The following is a 12,420-nucleotide window of genomic DNA, read 5'->3' on the forward strand; positions in this document are numbered from 1 at the left end:
CCTAATTAACACGTACCTGTTACACAGATGCAGATTAATTGCAAGATCCACTTTCAGGTAAAAAGATGCGTCAGGTGGGTCATAAGATCCTGAAAATAAGAAAGACAAAAAAGAAAGTCAACACAGTTGCAGATTAATTGCAAGCCAGCCAGACACTGATCCAAAAAAAAGAAATCAATATGTATAAAAAACAAATTAACACATATCTTTTACACAGTTGCAGATTAATTGCCAGCCAGCCAGACACCATTCCAGATGCAGACAACCACTGACAGCTGAAGATGGATTGCCCCTTGTTGGCCGGATCCACTTTCAGGTAAAAAGGTGCGTGATGGAATCCTGTGTGACAAGAAAAAAGAAAATCAATATATGTATAAAAACCGAATTAACACGTATCTTTTACACAGTTGCAGATTAATTGCAAGCCAGCCAGACACCATTTCAGATATAGACAACCACTCACAGCTTAAGATGGATTGCCCCTTGTTGGCCAGATCCACTTTCAGGTAAAAAGGTGCATCAGGTGGGTCATGACATTCTGAAAATAAGAAAGACAAAAAAGAAAGTAAATATAAGTATAGAAACTGAATGTTCATTTACCTGTAACTCAGTTACAGATGAAAAGAAACCAGTCAGACACCATTCCAGATGCAGGCAACCTCTCACAGCTGGACATGGAGAGCCCCTTGTTGGCCGGATCCACTTTTAGGTAAAAAGGTGCGTGATGGGATCCTGTGTGACAAGAAAAAAGAAAATCAATATATGTATAAAACCCGATTTAACACGAACGTGTTACAAAGTTCCAGATTAATTGCAAGCCAGCCAGACACCGTTCTAGATGCAGACAACCACTCGCAGCTGAAGATGGATTGCCACTTTTTGGCCAGATCCACTTTCAGGCAAAAAGGTGCGTCATGAGATCCTGTGTGACAAGAAAAAAGAAAATCAATATATGTATAAAAAACGAATTAACACGTACCTGTTACACAGTTGCAGATTAATTCCAAGATCCACTTTCAGGTAAAAAGGTGTGTCAGGTGGGTCATGAGATCCTGAAAATAAGAAAGACAAAAAAGAAAGTCAATACAGTTGTAGATTAATTGCAAGCCAGCCAGACACTGTTCCAGAAAAAAGAAATCATTATGTATAAAAAACGAATTAACACGTATCTTTTACACAGTTGCAGATTAATTGCAAGTCAGCCAGACATCGTTCCAGATGCAGACAACCACTCACAGCTGAAGATGGATTGCCCCTTGTTGGCCAGATCCACTTTCAGGTAAAAAGGTGCATCAGGTGGGTCATGACATCCTGAAAATAAGAAAGACAAAAAAGAAAGTCAATATAAGTATAGAAACTGAATGTTCACTTACCTGTGACTCAGTTGCAGATGAAAAGAAAGCCAGTCAGACACCATTCCAGATGCAGGCAACCTCTCACATCTGGACATGGATAGCCCCTTGTTGGCCGGATCCACTTTCAGGTAGAAAGGTGCGTGATGGGATCCTGTGTGACAAAAAAAAAAAATCAATATATGTATAAAAACCCAATTAACACGTACCTGTTACACAGTTGCAGATTAATTGCAAGCCAGCCAGACACCGTTTCAGATGCAGACAACCACTCGCAGCTGAAGATGGATTGCCCCTTGTTGGCCAGATCCACTTTCAGGTAAAAAGATGCGTGATGAGATCCTGTGTGACAAGAAAAAAGAAATTCAAAATATGTATAAAAACCGAATTAACACGTACCTGTTACACAGTTGCAGATTAATTGCAAGCCAGCCAGACACCGTTCCAAATGCAGACAACCACTCGTAGGTGAAGATGGATTGCCCCTTGATGGCCAGGTCCACTTTCAGGTAAAAAGGTGCGTCATGAGATCCTGTGTAACAGGAAAAAAGAAAATCAATATATGTATAAAAACCGAATTAACACGTACCTGTTACACAGATGCAGATTAATTGCAAGATCCACTTTCAGGTAAAAAGATGCGTCAGGTGGGTCATAAGATCCTGAAAATAAGAAAGACAAAAAAGAAAGTCAACACAGTTGCAGATTAATTGCAAGCCAGCCAGACACTGATCCAAAAAAAAGAAATCAATATGTATAAAAAACGAATTAACACATATCTTTTACACAGTTGCAGATTAATTGCCAGCCAGCCAGACACCATTCCAGATGCAGACAACCACTTACAGCTTAAGATGGATTGCCCCTTGTTGGCCAGATCCACTTTCAGGTAAAAAGTTGCATCAGGTGGGTCATGACATCCTGAAAATAAGAAAGACAAAAAAGAAAGTCAATATAAGTATAGAAACTGAATGTTCACTTACCTGTAACTCAGTTGCAGATGAAAAGAAAGCCAGTCAGACATCATTCCAGATGCAGGCAACCTCTCACAGCTGGACATGGATAGCCCCTTGTTGGCCGGATCCACTTTCAGGTAAAAAGGTGCGTGATGGAATCCTGTGTGACAAGAAAAAAGAAAATCAATATATGTATAAAAACCGAATTAACACGTACCTGTTACACAGTTGCAGATTAATTGCAAGCCAGCCAGACACCGTTCCAGATGCAGACAACCACTCGCAGCTGAAGATGGATTGCCCCTTGTTGGCAAGATCCACTTTCAGGTAAAAAGGTGCGTCATGAGATCCTGTGTGACAAGAAAAAAGAAAATCAATATATGTATAAAAACCTAATTAATACGTACCTGTTACACAGTTGCAGATTAATTGCTAGATCCACTTTCAGGTAAAAAGGTGCGTCAGGTGGGTAATGACATCCTGAAAATAAGAAAGACAAAAAAGAAAGTCAACACAGTTGCAGATTAATTGCAAGCCAGACAGACACTGATCCAGAAAAAAGAAATCAATATGTATAAAAAACGAATTAACACGTATCTTTTACACAGTTGCAGATTAATTGCAAGCCAGCCAGACAACGTTCCAGATGCAGACAACCACTGACAGCTGAAGATGGATTGCCCCTTGTTGGCCAGATCCACTTTCAGGTAAAAAGTTGCATCAGGTGGGTCATGACATTCTGAAAATAAGAAAGACAAAAAAGAAAGTCAATATAAGTATAGAAACTGAATGTTCATTTACCTGTAACTCAGTTGCAGATGAAAAGAAAGCCAGTCAGACATCATTCCAGATGCAGGCAACCTCTCACAGCTGGACATGGATAGCCCCTTGTTGGCCGGATCCACTTTCAGGTAAAAAGGTGCGTGATGGAATCCTGTGTGACAAGAAAAAAGAAAATCAATATATGTATAAAAACCGAATTAACACGTACCTGTTACACAGTTGCAGATTAATTGCAAGCCAGCCAGACACCGTTCCAGATGCAGACAACCACTCGCAGCTGAAGATGGATTGCCCCTTGTTGGCCAGATCCACTTTCAGGTAAAAAGGTGTGTCATGAGATCCTGTGTGACAAGAAAAAAGAAAATCAATATATGTATAAAAACCTAATTAACACGTACCTGTTACACAGATGCAGATTAATTGCAAGATCCACTTTCAGGTAAAAAGATGCGTCAGGTGGGTCATAAGATCCTGAAAATAAGAAAGACAAAAAAGAAAGTCAACACAGTTGCAGATTAATTGCAAGCCAGCCAGACACTGATCCAAAAAAAAGAAATCAATATGTATAAAAAACGAATTAACACATATCTTTTACACAGTTGCAGATTAATTGCCAGCCAGCCAGACACCGTTCCAGATGCAGACAACCACTGACAGCTGAAGATGGATTGCCCCTTGTTGGCCAGATCCACTTTCAGGTAAAAAGGTGCATCAGGTGGGTCATGACATCCTGAAAATAAGAAAGACAAAAAAGAAAGTCAATATAAGTATAGAAACTGAATGTTCACTTACCTGTGACTCAATTGCAGATGAAAAGAAAGCCAGTCAGACACCATTCCAGATGCAGGCAACCTCTCACATCTGGACATGGATAGCCCCTTGTTGGCCGGATCCACTTTCAGGTAGAAAGGTGCGTGATGGGATCCTGTGTGACAAAAAAAAAAAAAATCAATATATGTATAAAAACCCAATTAACACGTACCTGTTACACATTTGCAGATTAATTGCAAGCCAGCCAGACACCGTTCCACATGCAGACAACCACTCGTAGGTGAAGATGGATTGCCCCTTGATGGCCAGGTCCACTTTCAGGTAAAAAGGTGCGTCATGAGATCCTGTGTAACAGGAAAAAAGAAAATCAATATATGTATAAAAACCGAATTAACACGTACCTGTTACACACATGCAGATTAATTGCAAGATCCACTTTCAGGTAAAAAGATGCGTCAGGTGGGTCATAAGATCCTGAAAATAAGAAAGACAAAAAAGAAAGTCAACACAGTTGCAGATTAATTGCAAATCCAGCCAGACACTGATCCAAAAAAAAGAAATCAATATGTATAAAAAACGAATTAACACATATCTTTTACACAGTTGCAGATTAATTGCCAGCCAGCCAGACACCGTTCCAGATGCAGACAACCACTCACAGCTTAAGATGGATTGCCCCTTGTTGGCCGGATCCACTTTCAGGTAAAAAGGTGCGTGATGGAATCCTGTGTGACAAGAAAAAAGAAAATCAATATATGTATAAAAACCGAATTAACACGTACCTGTTACACAGTTGCAGATTAATTGCAAGCCAGCCAGACACCGTTCCAGATGCAGACAACCACTCGCAGCTGAAGATGGATTGCCCCTTGTTGGCCAGATCCACTTTCAGGTAAAAAGGTGCGTCATGAGATCCTGTGTGACAAGAAAAAAGAAAATCAATATATGTATAAAAACCTAATTAATACGTACCTGTTACACAGTTGCAGATTAATTGCTAGATCCACTTTCAGGTAAAAAGGTGCGTCAGGTGGGTAATGACATCCTGAAAATAAGAAAGACAAAAAAGAAAGTCAACACAGTTGCAGATTAATTGCAAGCCAGACAGACACTGATCCAGAAAAAAGAAATCAATATGTATAAAAAACGAATTAACACGTATCTTTTACACAGTTGCAGATTAATTGCAAGCCAGCCAGACAACGTTCCAGATGCAGACAACCACTGACAGCTGAAGATGGATTGCCCCTTGTTGGCCAGATCCACTTTCAGGTAAAAAGTTGCATCAGGTGGGTCATGACATTCTGAAAATAAGAAAGACAAAAAAGAAAGTCAATATAAGTATAGAAACTGAATGTTCATTTACCTGTAACTCAGTTACAGATGAAAAGAAACCAGTCAGACACCATTCCAGATGCAGGCAACCTCTCACAGCTGGACATGGATAGCCCCTTGTTGGCCGGATCCACTTTCAGGTAGAAAGGTGCGTGATGGGATCCTGTGTGACAAAAAAAAAAAATCAATATATGTATAAAAACCCAATTAACACGTACCTGTTACACAGTTGCAGATTAATTGCCAGCCAGCCAGACACCGTTTCAGATGCAGACAACCACTCGCAGCTGAAGATGGATTGCCCCTTGTTGGCCAGATCCACTTTCAGGTAAAAAGGTGCATCAGGTGTGTCATGACATCCTGAAAATAAGAAAGACAAAAAAGAAAGTCAATATAAGTATAAAAACTGAATGTTCACTTACCTGTGACTCAGTTGCAGATGAGAAGAAAGCCAGTCAGACACCATTCCAGATGCAGGCAACCTCTCACATCTGGACATGGATAGCCCCTTGTTGGCCGGATCCACTTTCAGGTAAAAAGGTGCGTGATGGGATCCTGTGTGACAAAAAAAAAAAATCAATATATGTATAAAAAACGAATTAACACGTACCTGTTACACAGTTGCAGATTAATTGCAAGCCAGCCAGACACCGTTTCAGATGCAGACAACCACTCGAAACTGAAGATGGATTGCCCCTTGTTGGCCAGATCCACTTTCAGGTAAAAAGGTGCGTGATGAGATCCTGTGTGACAAGAAAAAAGAAATTCAAAATATGTATAAAAACCGAATTAACACGTACCTGTTACACAGTTGCAGATTAATTGCAAGCCAGCCAGACACCGTTCCAGATGCAGACAACCACTCGTAGGTGAAGATGGATTGCCCCTTGTTGGCCAGATCCACTTTCAGGTAAAAAGGTGCGTCATGAGATCCTGTGTGACAAGAAAAAAGAAAATCAATATATGTATAAAAACCTAATTAACACGTACCTGTTACACAGTTGCAGATTAATTGCTAGATCCACTTTCAGGTAAAAAGGTGCGTCAGGTGGGTAATGACATCCTGAAAATAAGAAAGACAAAAAAGAAAGTCAACACAGTTGCAGATTAATTGCAAGCCAGACAGACACTGATCCAGAAAAAAGAAATCAATATGTATAAAAAACGAATTAACACGTATCTTTTACACAGTTGCAGATTAATTGCAAGCCAGCCAGACACCGTTCCAGATGCAGACAACCACTCGTAGGTGAAGATGGATTGCCCCTTGTTGGCCAGATCCACTTTCAGGTAAAAAGGTGCGTCATGAGATCCTGTGTGACAAGAAAAAAGAAAATCAATATATGTATAAAAACCTAATTAACACGTACCTGTTACACAGTTGCAGATTAATTGCTAGATCCACTTTCAGGTAAAAAGGTGCGTCAGGTGGGTAATGACATCCTGAAAATAAGAAAGACAAAAAAGAAAGTCAACACAGTTGCAGATTAATTGCAAGCCAGACAGACACTGATCCAGAAAAAAGAAATCAATATGTATAAAAAACGAATTAAAACGTATCTTTTACACAGTTGCAGATTAATTGCAAGCCAGCCAGACACCGTTCCAGATAAAGACAATCACTGACAGCTGAAGATGGATTGCCCCTTGTTGGCCAGATCCACTTTCAGGTAAAAAGTTGCATCAGGTGGGTCATGACATCTTGAAAATAAGAAAGACAAAAAAGAAAGTCAATATAAGTATAGAAACTGAATGTTCGCTTACCTGTAACTCTGTTGCAGATGAAAAGAAAGCCAGTCAGACACCATTCCAGATGCAGGCAACCTCTCACAGCTGGATATGGATAGCCCCTTGTTGGCCGGATCCACTTTCAGGTAAAAAGGTGCGTAATGGGATCCTGTGTGACAAGAAAAAAGAAAATCAATATATGTATAAAAACCGAATTAACACGTACCTGTTACACAGTTGCAGATTAATTGCAAGCCAGCCAGACACCGTTCCAGATGCAGACAACCACTCGCAGCTGAAGATGGATTGCCCCTTGTTGGCCAGATCCACTTTCAGGTAAAAAGGTGCGTCATGAGATCCTGTGAGACAAAAAAAGAATCAATATATGTATAAAAACCGAATTAACACGTACCTTTTACACAATTGCAGATTAATTGCAAGATCCACTTTCAGGTAAAAAGGTGTGTCAGGTGGGTCATGAGATCCTGAAAATAAGAAAGACAAAAAAGAAAGTCAATACAGTTGCAGATTAATTGCAAGCCAGCCAGACACTGTTCCAGAAAAAAGAAATCAATATGTATAAAAAACGAATTAACACGTATCTTTTACACAGTTGCAGATTAATTGCAAGCCAGCCAGACACCGTTCCAGATGCAGACAACCACTCGTAGGTGAAGATGGATTGCCCCTTGTTGGCCAGATCCACTTTCAGGTAAAAAGGTGCGTCATGAGATCCTGTGTGACAAGAAAACAGAAAATCAATATATGTATAAAAACCGAATTAACACGTACCTGTTACACAGTTGCAGATTAATTGCTAGATCCACTTTCAGGTAAAAAGGTGCGTCAGGTGGGTAATGACATCCTGAAAATAAGAAAGACAAAAAAGAAAGTCAACACAGTTGCAGATTAATTGCAAGCCAGACAGACACTGATCCAGAAAAAAGAAATCAATATGTATAAAAAAACGAATTAAAACGTATCTTTTACACAGTTGCAGATTAATTGCAAGCCAGCCAGACACCGTTCCAGATAAAGACAATCACTGACAGCTGAAGATGGATTGCCCCTTTTTGGCCAGATCCACTTTCAGGTAAAAAGTTGCATCAGGTGGGTCATGACATCTTGAAAATAAGAAAGACAAAAAAGAAAGTCAATATAAGTATAGAAACTGAATGTTCGCTTACCTGTAACTCTGTTGCAGATGAAAAGAAAGCCAGTCAGACACCATTCCAGATGCAGGCAACCTCTCACAGCTGGATATGGATAGCCCCTTGTTGGCCGGATCCACTTACAGGTAAAAAGGTGCGTAATGGGATCCTGTGTGACAAGAAAAAAGAAAATCAATATATGTATAAAAACCGAATTAACACGTACCTGTTACACAGTTACAGATTAATTGCAAGCCAGCCAGACACCGTTCCAGATGCAGACAACCACTCGCAGCTGAAGATGGATTGCCCCTTGTTGGCCAGATCCACTTTCAGGTAAAAAGGTGCGTCATGAGATCCTGTGAGACAAAAAAAGAATCAATATATGTATAAAAACCGAATTAACACGTACCTTTTACACAATTGCAGATTAATTGCAAGATCCACTTTCAGGTAAAAAGGTGTGTCAGGTGGGTCATGAGATCCTGAAAATAAGAAAGACAAAAAAGAAAGTCAATACAGTTGCAGATTAATTGCAAGCCAGCCAGACACTGTTCCAGAAAAAAGAAATCATTATGTATAAAAAACGAATTAACACGTATCTTTTACACAGTTGCAGATTAATTGCAAGCCAGCCAGACACCGTTCCAGATGCAGACAACCACTTAGAGCTGAAGATGGATTGCCCCTTGTTGGCCAGATCCACTTTCAGGTAAAAAGGTGCATCAGGTGGGTCATGACATCCTGAAAATAAGAAAGACAAAAAAGAAAGTAAATATAAGTATAGAAACTGAATGTTCACTTACCTGTGACTCAGTTGCAGATGAAAAGAAACCAGTCAGACACATTTCCAGATGCAGGCAACCTCTCACAGCTGGACATGGAGAGCCCCTGGTTAGCCGGATCCACTTTCAGGTAAAAAGGTGCGTGATGGGATCCTGTGTGACAAGAAAAAAGAAAATCAATATATGTATAAAAACCGAATTAACACGTACCTGTTACACAGTTGCAGATTAATTGGAAGCCAGCCAGACACCGTTCCAGATGCAGACAACCACTCGCAGCTGAAGATGGATAGCCCCTTGTTGGCCGGATCCACTTTCAGGTAAAAAGGTGCGTCATGAGATCCTGTCTGACAAGAAAAAAGAAAATCAATATATGTATAAAAAACGAATTAACACGTACCTGTTACACAGTTGCAGATTAATTGCAAGATCCACTTTCAGGTAAAAAGATGCGTCAGGTGGGTCATGACATCCTGAAAATGAGAAAGACATAAAAGAAAGTCAACACAGTTGCAGATTAATTGCAAGCCAGCCAGACACTGATCCAGGAAAAAGAAATCATTATGTATAAAAAACGAATTAACACGTATCTTTTACACAGTTGCAGATTAATTGCAAGCCAGCCAGACATCGTTCCAGATGCAGACAACCACTCACAGCTGAAGATGGATTGCCCCTTGTTGGCCAGATCCACTTTCAGGTAAACAGTTGCGTCAGGTGGGTCATGACATCCTAAAAATAAGAAAGACAAAAAAGAAAGTAAAGATAAGTATAGAAACTGAATGTTCACTTACCTGTAACTCAGTTGCAGATGAAAAGAAAGCCAGTCAGACACCATTCCAGATGCAGGCAACCTATCAGAGATGGACATGGATAGCCCCTTGTTGGCCAGATCCACTTTCAGGTAAAAAGGTGCGTCATGAGATCCTGTGTGATAAGAAAAAAGAAAATCAATATATGTATAAAAACCGAATTAACACGTACCTTTTACACAGTTGCAGATTAATTGCAAGCCAGCCAGACAACGTTCCAGATGCAGACAACCACTCGCAGCTGAAGATGGATTGCCCCTTTTTGGCCAGATCCACTTTCAGGTAAAAAGGTGCGTCATGAGATCCTGTGTGACAAGAAAAAAGAAAATCAATATATGTATAAAAACCGAATTAACACGTACCTTTTACACAATTGCAGATTAATTGCAAGATCCAATTTCAGGTAAAAAGGTGTGTCAGGTGGGTCATGAGATCCTGAAAATAAGAAAGACAAAAAAGAAAGTCAATACAGTTGCAGATTAATTGCAAGCCAGCCAGATACTGTTCCAGAAAAAAGAAATCATTATGTATAAAAAACGAATTAACACGTATCTTTTACACAGTTGCAGATTAATTGCAAGCCAGCCAGACATCGTTCCAGATGCAGACAACCACTCACAGCTTAAGATGGATTGCCCCTTGTTGGCCAGATCCACTTTCAGGTAAAAAGGTGCATCAGGTGGGTCATGACATCTTGAAAATAAGAAAGACAAAAAAGAAAGTCAATATAAGTATAGAAACTGAATGTTCACTTACCTGTGACTCAGTTGCAGATGAGAAGAAAGCCAGTCAGACACCATTCCAGATGAAGGCAACCTCTCACATCTGGACATGGATAGCCCCTTGTTGGCCGGATCCACTTTCAGGTAAAAAGGTGCGTCATGAGATCCTGTGAGACAAAAAAAGAATCAATATATGTATAAAAACCGAATTAACACGTACCTTTTACACAATTGCAGATTAATTGCAAGATCCACTTTCAGGTAAAAAGGTGTGTCAGGTGGGTCATGAGATCCTGAAAATAAGAAAGACAAAAAAGAAAGTCAATACAGTTGCAGATTAATTGCAAGCCAGCCAGACACTGTTCCAGAAAAAAGAAATCAATATGTATAAAAAACGAATTAACACGTATCTTTTACACAGTTGCAGATTAATTGCAAGCCAGCCAGACACCGTTCCAGATGCAGACAACCACTCGTAGGTGAAGATGGATTGCCCCTTGTTGGCCAGATCCACTTTCAGGTAAAAAGGTGCGTCATGAGATCCTGTGTGACAAGAAAAAAGAAAATCAATATATGTATAAAAACCGAATTAACACGTACCTGTTACACAGTTGCAGATTAATTGCTAGATCCACTTTCAGGTAAAAAGGTGCGTCAGGTGGGTAATGACATCCTGAAAATAAGAAAGACAAAAAAGAAAGTCAACACAGTTGCAGATTAATTGCAAGCCAGACAGACACTGATCCAGAAAAAAGAAATCAATATGTATAAAAAAATGAATTAAAACGTATCTTTTACACAGTTGCAGATTAATTGCAAGCCAGCCAGACACCGTTCCAGATGCAGACAACCACTCGTAGGTGAAGATGGATTGCCCCTTGTTGGCCAGATCCACTTTCAGGTAAAAAGGTGCATCAGGTGTGTCATGACATCCTGAAAATAAGAAAGACAAAAAAGAAAGTCAATATAAGTATAAAAACTGAATGTTCACTTACCTGTGACTCAGTTGCAGATGAGAAGAAAGCCAGTCAGACACCATTCCAGATGCAGGCAACCTCTCACATCTGGACATGGATAGCCCCTTGTTGGCCGGATCCACTTTCAGGTAAAAAGGTGCGTGATGGGATCCTGTGTGACAAAAAAAAAAAAATCAATATATGTATAAAAAACGAATTAACACGTACCTGTTACACAGTTGCAGATTAATTGCAAGCCAGCCAGACACCGTTTCAGATGCAGACAACCACTCGAAACTGAAGATGGATTGCCCCTTGTTGGCCAGATCCACTTTCAGGTAAAAAGGTGCGTCATGAGATCCTGTGTGACAAGAAAAAAGAAATTCAAAATATGTATAAAAACCGAATTAACACGTACCTGTTACACAGTTGCAGATTAATTGCAAGCCAGCCAGACACCGTTCCAGATGCAGACAACCACTCGTAGGTGAAGATGGATTGCCCCTTGTTGGCCAGATCCACTTTCAGGTAAAAAGGTGCGTCATGAGATCCTGTGTGACAAGAAAAAAGAAAATCAATATATGTATAAAAACCTAATTAACACGTACCTGTTACACAGTTGCAGATTAATTGCTAGATCCACTTTCAGGTAAAAAGGTGCGTCAGGTGGGTCATGACATCCTGAAAATAAGAAAGACAAAAAAGAAAGTCAACACAGTTGCAGATTAATTGCAAGCCAGACAGACACTGATCCAGAAAAAAGAAATCAATATGTATAAAAAAACGAATTAAAACGTATCTTTTACACAGTTGCAGATTAATTGCAAGCCAGCCAGACACCGTTCCAGATAAAGACAATCACTGACAGCTGAAGATGGATTGCCCCTTTTTGGCCAGATCCACTTTCAGGTAAAAAGTTGCATCAGGTGGGTCATGACATCTTGAAAATAAGAAAGACAAAAAAGAAAGTCAATATAAGTATAGAAACTGAATGTTCGCTTACCTGTAACTCTGTTGCAGATGAAAAGAAAGCCAGTCAGACACCATTCCAGATGCAGGCAACCTCTCA

This window comes from Salminus brasiliensis, chromosome 11 (assembly GCF_030463535.1).
Source record: "Salminus brasiliensis chromosome 11, fSalBra1.hap2, whole genome shotgun sequence".
Taxonomy (NCBI): domain Eukaryota; kingdom Metazoa; phylum Chordata; class Actinopteri; order Characiformes; family Bryconidae; genus Salminus; species Salminus brasiliensis.